We start from the raw sequence: 14,697 nt of genomic DNA on the forward strand, positions 1-14,697 counted from the left end.
TGTTGAGCTCTGAACGCACACAGATGTGTGTCTGCTGCCCGACCAGAAGGCCTCTGCTGGCCTCCGTGCAGCTGCAGCATCGTCCTCCTGCTTCTCCACAGCAGGCACAACATTGTGTTTCCCTTCTCACACAGAACATGCACCTTTTTCCTCATTAAAATCATTTACAGACGCCGGTTCACTCGCCCTCTGGGTCGACGCGGGGCTCGAGGTAGACGGCTCGTCAAGATGACTGACAGGTTTTGGGATGACAACTTCAACAAATGGGAGACAGGAGAGTGCGACAAGAAGAGAGCGCTCCTCGCCTCAAAGAGAATGATGCACACACTCTGAATTTTTGAGAAGTGGCATGTGGATGATATTTACCTCAAATGCAGAGAGAAGCAGGCCTTCATTTGAAAAGCGGCTGACGAGAGACAGGCCTATCTGTGTCACGCTGTCTGATAAGTACACTTCATCACGTTTCAGTCACTATCTCGCTTCTGTGAAGTGAAGTCTGACCCACATGACCTGAAAATACCTGCTCCACTTGCATGTGTGTACTCTGGACTGTGTACTCTCTAGATGTATACCGCTGTAGTGAACTAACTAGCTGCATTCTCACAGTGGGAGGAGACGACTGAGACAAAGAATGAGGTCATAGGCAAATGTTGTCTCATCATAAAGGAGCGCTCCATTTGTAACCCCCCCTTTAAATATACTCTCTCAATTAAATTCCATTCTTCTTGCCCTTATGTGTGTGTGTGTGTGTGTGTGTGTGTGTGTGTGTGTGTGTGTGTGTGTGTGTGTGTGTGTGTGTGTGTGTGTGTGGAGTTCACATTGCATGGTTATGTATTTATCTGGGTGCTTTAATTAAAAACCCATGAGAGCAAAGCCGTAGCCATTAATCAGGGTCGGCCGCTCCTCTGCTGCCTGACAGCACGGCGACACCAGCGGACAGTTTGGGTCTAAGAATATGAATAAAATGCTACAAAGAGAGGTTGAGGTGATATGCAGGTTGTACAGCAAAATATTCATGTGACTTGCATGACGTGCTGATCCGGGCTGCAGGGCAAAGACTCGCATTAATCAACAGGGATCTGCTTGTCCAAGATTTGTTCTCATTTTTATACCGTAATCACATGAAGATTAAGGCTGCCAGAGGTAGTGCCCTGACCAGCTCAAAGTTGGGGTCTTATTGTGACGCCATTGCACTAAAACACTAACGCTCCTTCTGGACAAAGGTCGGTTTTCTTTTATTGGGAAAAGTTAATTATTGTGTTGCTGTTGTGAAACGATGTCCAGCTGTGAACGCCACACCTGCTCATTGTCCGGGCTTCACAGACTCTTCACAGACTCTCTCACACGTTCACGTCCACCTTGGTTGGTTTATGTTAGCAGCACAACAATGATGAGGCTCAACGTGCATTATTACATGAAGGAAAGTGTCAAAGCTTAAGCTTGTTATGATGCTGTTTTCCTGTGGAGGCGGGCCCTTCAGTGACGTTAGCATAAGCGTGTTCAGAGGAGGGGGCGTGGCCTGTGTGACCTCATCACATAAACACATGACGGAGTTATTCAAGCTGAAGTTGAAGTGTTTCATAGGAATGTGATCTGCATTTCATTTGAGTGCTTCATATAGAGATGAATTATTAGAATAAAAGATGTTCATGTATGAGTAGCGCACGTGTGTGTGGCGCTACAACACTGATGCAACATTCAGGACGCTCACAACACAACAGCAATATTTACAACAGCTCAGCTTCACCACTTTCACCGAAAGCCAAAGAAAATAACATTGTTGCATTATTTAATGTTGTGTCAACACTCACCATATCAGCTGAGATGTTAAAGCAGTCTGGACTCGCAGCACTCAACGGGGATCTGAGTCTTGATCACCGAAAGGTTCACTCAGGTTTAGACTCATTTTGACTAATTTTGACTAATTTTGAGCTCGGAGAATAAACATTTTGCTGTCACTGATGGGGAGCAGCAAAAACAGCCAAACAGGGAAAAGAGGAAAAGAGGGCTGGGACCTGTTGGGCCCAGACTAAGGTGACACTATTACATTCCTATCTTCTCGTTATATTTCAGAATGAATAGATTTTTGCAGCACATGCTAAATTAGCAACAGTGAAACTGAAGATCTTCAGCTGAGCTGTGACTCGAGCGTTGGGATCACTGCTGCTTCCAGAGCGGAGCGTTGCTGAGCTAAAGCCCCGGATGGACTGTCAGCACAACACAGAGATCATGCCTGCTCAGGAAAAAGAAAAGTTGAAAGTCAGCTGAGATTTGTTTCCCTTGGATTGTGCCCCTATGAGTGTTTCTATTAAGCTAGCGTGTGACACAGGGTGGCCTCTACGTGTCGCGCTGCTATCCCATTGATCTGCCAAGGCGAACAGTAATTACTACTAATCCCAGTCAGAGGACATGGCAATTTGTGTCATGTCTCTCCGGGGCCTCCGTCGGCCATTATCTGCTGGTTCATTAAAGAGGAGGACAGTCCCAGCTTGACCCTCTGGCTCGCTGGATGGTGAGTGAAGTGACAGGACACAGGGAGCTGAGCATGAAACGCCCACTGAGCCAAACCAGCTGTGACATGTGGTGCACATGGAAACAATGTGGACATCCCAATCTTTACTTGTCTCCGTCCCCGAGTGGGAAAACATTGAGCCACCGCGCTGCAGCGCAGGGAAGGACTCTGGTGACTGAAGCTAGCCGACCTACAAAGTGTGAAGCTGATCCCACGATCTAGCATTTCAGCCGTAGTAATGCAGCAGAGCTTCAGGGTGAATGCATGTGAAGGATGTCTACAACACCTAGAACGTTACACTCAGTCGGCAAGCTTCTGTTTTTTTTTCTTACAGCAAAACTGCAAAATAATTGCCAACTTGAACATTCCTGTGAGCTGTGAGAGCAGAGTTGGAGCGAGCTGAGCTTGGATTGATTTACTGGCATTAAGTGTTTCCCACTGTTGACGTAATGGAAGGCAAGATTTTTACTCAACCAACGCGACGGTGTCAAGGCTCCAAACGTGGGCGAAGAACAAATGCAACCCCGATTCTTTTCAAGGAAGAAGAAAAGAGACCTTTTACTTTTGCCGTTCAGAGCGAGACTCGTCAGTACGGCTAGTGTGAGGGACCGCGTGCGATGGACCGCAGGCGGAAGACTTATCGGTCTCTGTTTCCGGTTCTCCTTGTTTGTGTAACTGCAAACTGAAAGAACACATGAATGGAAGGGTGATATAGATGTATTAATTTCTCCTCGCAGAGTTTATTTCATGGTCCGGGACCTGCCTTTGCTCAGAGCGGGTCGATTGCTTGGCGGCTTGCAGCGTTGTAGAGAACCTGCAGAGCTGGCTGAGGCGGATACGATTGGTTACAGTTAGGCATTCACCTTGAGTAGTTAGGTAAGGATAGCCCATTGGTCAGCGGTATCGGAATCTGAACAAATCAGGTGACCAGTGCCTGGGCGAGCATGGACGCCTGGCCAATCCTAGCTCTTGAATGCTGCGCAGGGCGGGTCTCTTTCCAAGAACAGCAGAGGGATTCATCAATGCGTTGTGCAGTAATGAGCCGTGGCCCGTAAAGACCAGCTGCTGACCACATGCTCAATTCAGTCGCCGCCGCCGCACACAGCGCTAGCACTTGTGCACTTGTGCAAATTGTGCCAACTTCCATGCTGCAGGTCTTTGGGTCCACACCAACACACCCGCCAAGTGGCAAGTAGATCAGGCGAGCGGTTCCTGAGATATGCGACGGACAAACATGCATCAGACAGACAGAAAACACAAAAGTCAGCAGGAGGTGAACACCAACACACACACTTGACTTGACTGTATTTATTTGATGTGGACATCACAATAGCATTAGAATTCCTAGCACACATCATGCACAAAGGAAAAACCAGATGCACTGTGTTGAGTGTAAATAGTGAATCCTAATTTACAACACCTGTCCACAAGAGGCTTTTTTAAAATATAATACAATGTGCTAAAATAGAATAAAAATGAGAATACATCCACAGATACATACATATATACATACACAAAGTAAAATCATGAGGGTGTTAAACGTGTGAACAATGTTGTTTTTCTCTTAACGATGATGTAAGACCTTTATTAAAAACCTTAACATCGTGTTGTACTTTCAGTTCTGCTTTCAGTACTTATTTGAACCCAATCCAGGATCTTTTCCTAAACCTAAACAAGGAGTTTTGGTTGCAATGGTAATGTAGTGCAATGCTAAATCTGTGGAGTACTATTCCATGATTAAAATAAAGGTGATTTAATTTCGTAAACAGTACAAGTGACATTTTGGAAAGCATGTGCCTCTGTTTCTACTACTGGTACCAGATCCACTACTGCTTTGGTCCAAAGCCGTTCCCATGAGCACCCGGTCACTGCCAGGTCACTGGGACTATCTAGAGGGACACGACCAATGTTCCAGAAAATACATCTTGCTGTTTAATATTTAAATGTAATTTCTCGGTGCAGCTCACACATTCCACCTTTAGAGCAGCCTTGCTGCTTAATGAGAAAGCAGTCGTCCCCTTTTGGAGGAACACAACAAGGCGACATCATAGAAATGTGTTATAGTTACGTTGCAACAAGCAGATATTATTGAAAATACACAAAATACTATCACTTTATTTATTTTACATTTTGCAGATACATTGAATGTGAAGGTTTTTTTTTACCTTGCAGATTTGTATATATATATATATACATATTTGCTTATTATGTAATGAAAAAATTACATAATATTATTTTCTAAATATATTTGCTGTTAACATTGAATAACATGTACACATTACAGACAAAAGCAAACAGCAGCCAATGATGCAAGTTAATAAATGTACATTAATGCTTCTATCCGTAACAGAATGCAACATCAGTATTTTCACTGCATGCTTGTCTATTCAGTCATGGTCCTATTTTCTCAAAGGAATGTACTGCAGCTCCACAAATCATGCGGCAGAGGTCTGGGGTCTATCATAATCTTGTCAGACCATTTCTGATGGAATTTTTCTTGGTCTATGGAAAACATTCTATTAAATAGCATCAACTCTCGTGAGGCCTTACTTAAACGTTTGCTTGGTTGGTAAAATGATCCATTCACTGTGCGCTCAATTAGACTATAACTGTCATGAAAACGATCCAGTGGATGAAGTTTCCAGCAGATAAAACAAACATCTGGAGAAACTATATTCACCTTTTAACAGTGGTTTCATCCTTAGTTATTATTCATTATTATCCTTATTTATATTAAAGATTACATTGTTGTGCTTCATCTCTTTGTTCTCATAATTCTATATGATCGATTCAATAACTATTATTATCATAACTAAAGCAACATTTCTTTTCACTTAGATGTGACATGATTCATACATTCAAATATGTCAAACTCTTAAGGGATGGTAAGAAAAGTAAGAGTTCTACCTGTGAGTGCTTTAAGGGGAATGTGTTGCTACAAATATCTCACTCAAACTAAACATTGTCCCAAGTGGAAAACATCAATCATTTCATAAAATACGGGTTGTCCAGTGGAGTTGGCTGATCCGGAGCCACAGGCTCTCTGGTTGTTTCTGTCCTCAGCTGCTCGTTATGTCAAAGCTTCAGTTGGAGAAGTTTGTTGATCCTCGTTCATCCCGTCCCTCTGACTCATGTTTCATTATGGAGGAGCCTTCCTGTGAAGCTCTGCGGTGGGGCTACTGTGTGTGTGTGTGTGTGTGTGTGTGTGTGTGTGTGTGTGTGTGTGTGTGTGTGTGTGTGTGTGTCCTTCACATATCTGAAGAGTCGTTCATCTGATCTGCTTTGTATACTTGCTTCGTACTAACTCTGAGACAGACATGCTTAATGTATATATGTATATGTATATTTCTAAATGTGTGCAAATACAACTTGGTAATACCTATGAAAGAAATGTGTCTACAAAGGATTGACAATGAAGTTAAATGTATTGTTGGTAATACATTTAAATTCACAGTTATGCTACAGCTTGTTTGAGCACTTCCTGTTTACAGAGTTGATGGCTTTGATTGGTGTTCTTCTGGAGTTCTTGTCATTACTAGTTCAGTCATTTCCAAAGTGTTAGGGGTACGATCCGATAAAGTAGATCAGTATTATTTACTAGACATTTAGAAGAAAGCTAATAGCTGGTGCTTTGAAATGAACATGTATGCTATGAATTGCCTTCTTGCTTTAATCCCAGTCATCAGCTCTTGGAACTGTTTTATTCCCACTGCAGTAAAACCTCTAAGTGATTCTTTTAATCGGGAAGAATATTGACAACTTTGGACCAATCCTTCAAGCCTTTAAGTAAATGATACATCTGGGATATAAGCAGAGGAATGGAAGCAAGGAGTGTGAATATCTACATCGGGGCCAGAACCCAGAAACAAAGCCACTCGTCAGCCGATCCTCGACACGTTGGGCTCGAAAATAGCCGGTTTCATATATCCCTGAAAAACCATGACTTCCAAATATGTCCTGCCGGCCACAATTTGTGGATTCCTGTCAGAGGCCAGGAGACTTTACTGAAGGGAAAGTCATAATGATGAAGTGATGTCATGTTTGTGCATAGACTGGATGAGTCGAATCTGAAGAGGCAGGCATGTAAAACCTCCACTAATCCTCCAGAAAGATCTCAAGTCTAAACATTTGTTCCAGCCAACTAGCCAAGGTCATAGCTTGTTATGACCTCGGGAAGCTGGCAGCAAAAACCTGTCGTATCCAGAAACTATTAGGCATTACTCTTCTGCTCAGCCATTTCCTGTCCCCGCCCCCCACATCCAGGGAGGGGAAGATAGATTCCAGTTGGAGTTACGGCCAAAACCACCGTGCCACTCAAAGCCAGGGCCGCTTGTGTCATTTTCCACTGGGTTCCCGTGGTATATTTTGACAGGCCATTCCAGCTACGCTCCGATAAACAGGGGGCGGCGCTCCCCGGTCTTTGCTTTCCATCTAGGATCTGCACATTAAAGAGAAACCCATGCTGATTTATGTGGCTGGCTTAGAGTCTCGGGTAACATATTTGGTCAAGCTGCTAACATTAAAATGGCTTAAATTATTTCTCCCTCCTGACTGGTGTGTTATCAATAATAAGAATGCATTTCATTTATATAGCGCTTTTCAAAATATCCTAAAAAGCCAAAAAATAAAACAAATCCGACCCTGGAGTATTCTTGCTTCGTTGGTAATTGATGGTCAGGGTTTGGTTTAGCGAGTCTTTATATCACTGATGGCTACTGGATGCTATTGCTAACGATGAGCTGTGATGATCAAGATGGATGCCCGTGGTTCTTCCTTCCTTAGAACACTTATTCAGTCTGAAGGACTTTCAACGAGAGCCTGAGCTCTATTATGTTTCAAGGATGAACAACACAAACTAAAGACTTCAACACATTTTCTGCTTGATAAAACCTTGTTCAATTTCCTGTGCTTTGTACCTCTAGCCGGGCCTGACGGGGCTTTGACCTAATATTCTGTTGGGTGTGAGGTGGACCAGGCCCCGCCCTCCTCCTGCATGAATTTAATCCATTAGAGGCTGCAGTGGAGCACGAGAGGCTTTTATGAACATTTATTGTTACACGGTGTAATGAGCATGCACGCTGTGACCCGGGCTAATGGCTCCAGAGATTAGCTCCAGTGTGTAGCCGCTGGGAAAGTCCAAAACTATTCCAAAGGTATTGATTTCGTGGCTTGCTGCAAAATTGAACTGTCAGGTGTTCCACGGGGCCCTGATATGATATTGATCCCTCCTGCTTAGCGACCAACAAAGAGTCTGCTTACCTGAAACAGCCTGGGCCTCCCTGCCCCCGTTTAACTGCTTATTGGAATTTTAAATAGAAATGTGATAAACTCCGGCTCTCTGGGGAATAAGAGTGAAGCCGAGAAGCCGAGAAGCCTCCTGACACGTTCTCTCTGCTCTCACTCAGAGCTTCAGCCATGCCGAGGGCAAGACCAGGCTGTACAGTGCTACCATTGACTCTACTTCCATGGACTCTACTTCCATTGACTCTACTCCATTGACTCTACTCACCCAGAGACGCGTCTTTATTCCCTCCTTACATGCATAGAGCATGTCAGAGAATGCACAGGCAACACATGGATGTAGATTATGTTTAGTAGACTTATATCTTACAAAAAGAAAATAGTGGTATAAAACCATACAATAAAAAATGGGCACAAATGCATGCCATTCAGAAATAAACCAGGACATAAAGTATATGAACAACTAAGTGCTATATAATAAATGCTATGAATACTAATAATAGTACTGTAAACAAAAACTGCAATAAAATTCATGTAAAAATAGTAATTAACTCTAGAATGAGATGGGATAAGAATACACAAAACATAAGAGATAAAGAAGCAACATTTCAAAGAACAATGAATTCAGAGTATGCATGGAACCTGAGGAAAAGGAGATGAAGTGCATTACATACAAAGCAATACACAAGCCATGCTCCTCACCACTTCAGTACATAATGAATGAAATGACAAGAATCCATACACATAACAATGAGAGCTGGTCAGCAGGACCACAGTGTGGTTCTCTGGGTAATAAGATGGCCGACCCTCCTAGAGAGCAGGAAGAAGAGAAAGTAGGGAAGTAACTCAAATTGTACTTGTAAAGCCTGGCAGATCGAAATGTGTCATTTGTGGATCCATCTTTGTTCCGTAGACCAGGTCTGAACCGCTCGTGTAGGAAGGTAGGTAGTATCTGTGTGGATGTGGCCTGAGATTAGGAAACAGACCACGGTGGACAGGACTGGACAGAGACTCATTAGGAGTTACGAAATTAGTCAGTGTTGACTTTGTGTGTCACACAGGACACAAACAGAGGTATGAGTTCTGTGTTTGTTCGTCCCTTCCACCCCGCCTACCACGTGCACTTATTCACACGCACACCCAACTGGGCTATTGGACGAGGAAGAACGGGTTGCCTCGAACAACAGTGATGCGTGACGGTCGATGCAAGGTCACTCCTGGAGAGAGAGAAAGAACAAAGAAGGTGAGGAATGAGGCAGCTTTATTTCTCTCTCCCGATCCCTCCGTTTTAATTAGAGCGTCTTCAGCCGAGCCCAGTGGCGTCAGGGAGTGCATGTGGCAATCAGCACCCTGTGGCAGGAGTCAGATGCCTTTGGTCGGCTCATGGAGACTGATCCGCAGAGACCGAGAGGTGCGTGTGATCCCACCGGCCTCCGCATGCCAGCCGGGACAGCCGCCGCCGCGGAGGCAACCCACGCCCCACCTCGGGGCGCCCACGCTGGGCACATGCCAATGGAGGAGGACGGTCCCAATGCGCCGCTGTCACTGCACTGCTCTATCTGTCTCTGGGTTATTGGAGAGGCTGCGATTCATTTGACTCCATACGGAGCCCTAATCAGTCACACAGAGCAGCCTGTGATCAATATTAGTGCAAGCCGCCACTGCAGAGGAATAAGAGAGGAAGTGACGTAAGAGGGAAGAAACACATCATTGAAGGCGTCTTCAGCTTGAAATGTGATGGGAAGCTTCTTGTAAAATCCTTTTTGATGGTTATTTGCGGTTTCTATAGGTTTTTTGTGACAGTAAGAACAATATGATTTCAATGTGCTCGCAGCAGCCTCAGGTAACCAGCATCACCAGACGGGTTAGCACAGTGGTTCTCACACTGTGGGGCGCGACCCTCTAGCGGGGCGCGGAGGTATTGCAGGTAGGGTGCGAGGGGGGGTGATTTTAAATATATTTATAAAAAATATATATATATAATCTTCTTTTTTTTATAATATATATATATATATATATATATATATATATATATATATATATATTTATTTTTATTTTTATCAAATTCTTTATTTATCCCACGTGGGGAAATTATTCTCTGCATGTTACCATCCTTAGTAATTAACTAGCAGTGTGCTGCTGTGAAGCTCTGGGGCTTCAGTGTCTTGCTCAAGGACACTTCAACATGAAACCATGAGAACAGGGATGAACCGCTGCCTTGTGGTTTCAGGACGACCTCTCCCCGCGAACATGAGAACTTCACATAGTACAAAAGTACAAAGTACACGGACATAAAACGTCATTAATAAATACATAGAGAAACGTTACGTTACGCCGTATGGACCTATGTAGGTCCTTTTTTAGAAATGTATTTAAACTGTGTAAAACATTACAATAATCATGAACAAATAAAATAAAAAATAAAATAAAATAATTATTAAAAAAAAAAAAAATTATTAAAATAAAATAGTTATAATTTTGTCACGAGTCAGCCCACTCTGCATGTTTCCGGAACTAGCAGCCCGTAGCTTGGTGCTATCAGAAAAAGACAAATAGCAAAAAGCAAGACAATTCCACACAGATTCCAAATCTATTCACCAAATCCCTCTGCTGCAAAGCATCACCGAGATACGAACCAAATTCAGCAAATTCTTTTTTAATTTTATTTTTTAAATGCATTTCCCCCAGTAAATCCACACTTATACAAGTTTATTTAACACCATAAGTCATATGAAAGTGAAATATAAGGTTTGCTACATGAAAAAATTAAAATGTCACAGATGCGCGAAAATATGCGCAAATGTGCCGAAATGCAAATTTTGGAAACCTCGCCTGACTTCTCTCTGTACTTTACCCAATCTGACTTTGTTCTGCTTCACTTTTTCAAGTGAAAACAGTGCAGAGAGACTGTTCACATATTGTGCTATGATTTGGGAGAGCCTCAGGGTTTCTTCTTCTTCTTCTTCTTCTTCTTCTTCTTCTTCTTCTTCTTCTTCTTCTTCTTCTTCTTCTTCTTCTTCTTCTTAGTGAAGCATCATTTCAAGGAGATAATCATCCTGAAAGTGCTTTTTTCTATAGGCGGACCTGGAACTTCTATTTGTTCTGTGTTTCAATCTTTATTTACTCTTAGCCAGCAACATATATACTAATATTTACACATTTGACCAAAAAGCTCACAAGGGTTGCCTTTATTATAACACCAACATTATTCAAATAGCCCTTGTGGTTGCAGAGATACACCCTTTTTAGTTTGGGTATGCTATTTTGAGCTGAATCCTAAAAAATGCCTTGGTGCTTAACGGGGCTTAACGGGTTAATCAGGAAAGACAGTGAGTGATTAGTAGTTAATGTTTATTATGCCAGATGATGAGTCCATGGTTATACAGACTTTATTTGGTGCTTGAACTCCGCGAGGAGATTGAGATCGCACTGTGTTTGCCCTGAGCGGCAGCAATCTGTACATCCCCCAGGGAGTCCAGGCACTGGTGCTGGGGTGCTGAATCTGAGAAGGTGATTGGTGCTGGGGAAGATGTGAAAGAGAACATTTAAAGGAGATGGCAGCAAGCTGATAGGATAGCAAGGGGGCGTGACTCTGCGCGTGCTGCTGGTGAGGGACAGTATGAGTGAGAGGCCACGCCTGGTGTGAGGGGATTGTCTTCCAGTCTGAACTTACGCTAGAGCTCAGGCCTGGACTGGGACAAAAATTCGGCCCTGGACTTTTTGGTCCAGACTGACCCACTACAATCCACGCGCAGATACTGTGCCAACTCGGTCCGTTGATGTACTGTACATATAATCACACAAGCCCTTAATAACACTACTATACTGGAATGGGTCATTGTCTCCTTGTCTCTTATTTGATGTAATTTAATCAGAAAATTTCCATAAATAAGTGTTCAAAAAAAAGAAAAGCATGGACAATAAACCATAAACACTGACCGAAACACTTAAAACACTTTAACTCTGGTGACCTGATTTGTAATTATAATTAATTAGAATTAATCAGGATAGTATATTATTTTCCAACACTTTAGAACTAGATTTACACCACACGCTATCTATTATTTCAAGTAAAGTTCATAGACAACGTTTCTGAACATTTAGTGAATGAGTGTTTATCCACAACATCAACATGTTAGCTAGCACACTCACCGGCTATCACCACCACCAATCTCCTCCTCCCCCTCCTGTATGTTGTCACTTGTTTTAGTACATTATTTACTCTTATTGTGAAGAGCATGGAAACAGGGAGTGCTTTTACTTTGAAGGCAGAAAGTACAATGATACGTGCTTGTTGACGATAACTAATGTTGATGTTACGTGTGGAAAATATATACATGCAGGGCTCTCAAGTGTCACGCATTGAGCGTGACTGTCACGCATTGAGCGTGACTGTCACGCATTTCGGTCTTAAGTCACGCCCTCCCGCCACACATCGTATTTCTCACGCTGAAAAAAAACTCTAGGCTATTTAATGTGCCGCAGCGCACAAACATGACCTGGTCGCTGCCCTCACCATGGAGGAATCAAGCACGTCTCCCCGAATCCCCTGCCAATCAATAAAAAGAGATGGGCGACACGAATAGCCAATCAGAAAAACGTATCTGTTGTATCTGGGTGAAATGTAATCCCATGTCAGGTGCAAGAACGCGTTCTCAATGCTTTAACAGTTGTAATACTGCAGTTCACCAGTAAAGTGAGTCCGTTCATACCAGACGTGTCTTGGTGCTCATTAGAAGCTCCCCTTCATGACACTGTGCCAACATGGCAGCGGGAGCCTCACTTTCACTGTCCGACGACACCTGAGAGGGACCCGCCGCGCCCGGCGCAGCCAAAGCCCCGGAGCCGGAGGCTACACCACCGCCGCCGGCCCCCGCAGCAGCAAACATGTTTATTATATTTCTGCTCTTAGCAGCATCAGTTGCGAGAGTTTTTTTTCTTCTTTTCCCTCAGTTTTTCTGCACCGCCTTTTCGTTTTTTCTCCATTTTTGCTTTCTCTTCTCTCTCACAGATTGCTAATGATGTGTCAATAGCTCATCATTAAAGGGGATTGGACGAGGGGTCTGGAAAATGCGGGAATTGGGACTACTGGGCCTATCATAGGGCCACTGGGCTTCTTATGCGTCTTTACATACAAAAAAAAAAAGGTCAGCCACTGCCGGCCCATGACTGACCGGCCCGGTACTCCCTATGGCCAATCCACCACTGCTAGAGCTTCATGTTACGCTTGCGCATGCGTGACTCACTGATTCTTGGCGTTTTGCTAAAAGCCTCCGTGAGATCTCCGTGAGGTCGGCTTTTCTGCTGTTTGCGTCTCTCAAAACAGAAAACTGTTCTCAGCTCAACATTGAGCATGAATTGAGAGGCTGTATCAAATCTACAACCCCGTTTTAATAAGATGTGTAGAGGAAAGCAGCTCACTGCAGCCACTAATACTGATACAACATGATGCTCACACATCTGCACTCATTCTGTTTTGCACAGGTTGAACGGTATTGTTGTTATCTTGAAAAGATATTCAGTGCAAAACAATTTATTTGCAGCCACAATAAGTATTATTATTTTTGCACAGATAGAACTTTATTTGCATTGTTCTAACAAAGTGATTGCAGATGTTATTAGTTTCTGTCTGAGGGAGCAATCTGGTTTACTTGAAAGGGATTTCCATTTTCTTTATTCTATTATTTAAAAAAGCACGGAGCTTGAACCATTTTTTTACAATTTTGTTGGGGCGGTGGGACCTGAACATTTTTCTTCCTCCAAAGTGGGGCGTGACAGAAAATGTTTGAGAACCACTGGGTTAGCACAAGCAAAGTGTAATAAAAAACACGACTTTAGTTTTAGTAGTCATTTATAAAAACAAACAAATCAACTCTTAAGCGTCCATATAAATGACCCGTTACAAAGGCATGCTGGCATTAACGTAAACCTCAAAGACATAATCAAAAATGTAATCAAGTAATCATCGACAATGCAACTTTAATCTGATTACACATTTTAATAAATTGTAAACAGGGCTGATTATAGTTTGTGTTTTTTAATCTGAATGCATCATCATGTCAGCAGTTACTACCTTGTTGCTCTCATGACGGGGATCCAGGAGCGGCCTTCCAGCTGAGATTGTTAAAGTCTACAACATTACTGTTCTGTAATTTCATTTGATAAAACTGCCTATGGAGCTCTTTTACTCTCTCAAGTGTGAGCATGTGTTTGCACAACGCATTGTCTAATTACTTGTGCTGAATGTGCCTGGAGTCCTGCCGGCACATGGAACCGACAGTAGTGAGAACATGTGCAACGATAGAGTCAGGCTGGAAGCTTTCCTCACAGCGCTGCTCCTCTTCATTCTGAAACTGGACTTGCTTTAGTGGGTCAGTGGGTCAAGCTTTCCACTCTCTTCTCTTTCTCCACGCTCCTCTTGGGAGGCTGTAGCTCACGGGGAGAGTCGTCCTGTAACCAGAGGGTATCCGGTTCCATCCCCAGTCTCCCCATAGTTCGCATGCCTTCTAATCTGCAGTGAGGTGCTCCTCCACCCGCCTCCTCAATATGACGATGTGTGAAGTTACGTAGCATCTAGCACCAAATACGTGTTCATGTAGTACACAGTGATGAGGACGATATTGTGTTTAGAGAATAAGGACAGGACATCACGTGCTGCTGAGCTCCTCACTGTATGGACCGAGCTTTGAAGTGAACACATATCAACAGTTATGTATTCATATACTGCTTTATGCCGACATCTTTGCTTTGGAAAAAAGTGAACACACAACGGAGTCAGTGACTTTGAATGGTGTTGCATTCACTTACAGAACTACAGAGTGAAGTGTACTGCATATACTGATCTGCACTTGGACCTGTGGTGCGTTCACTTGGGGATGCCCAGTCGTTACAGCAGGCCGTGCTTCCATCAGACACATCAACAGGTCCATGTGTCCTTGGGCAAC

This window comes from Taurulus bubalis (genome assembly GCF_910589615.1).
Source record: "Taurulus bubalis genome assembly, chromosome: 15".
NCBI classification, from domain to species: Eukaryota; Metazoa; Chordata; class Actinopteri; order Perciformes; family Cottidae; genus Taurulus; species Taurulus bubalis.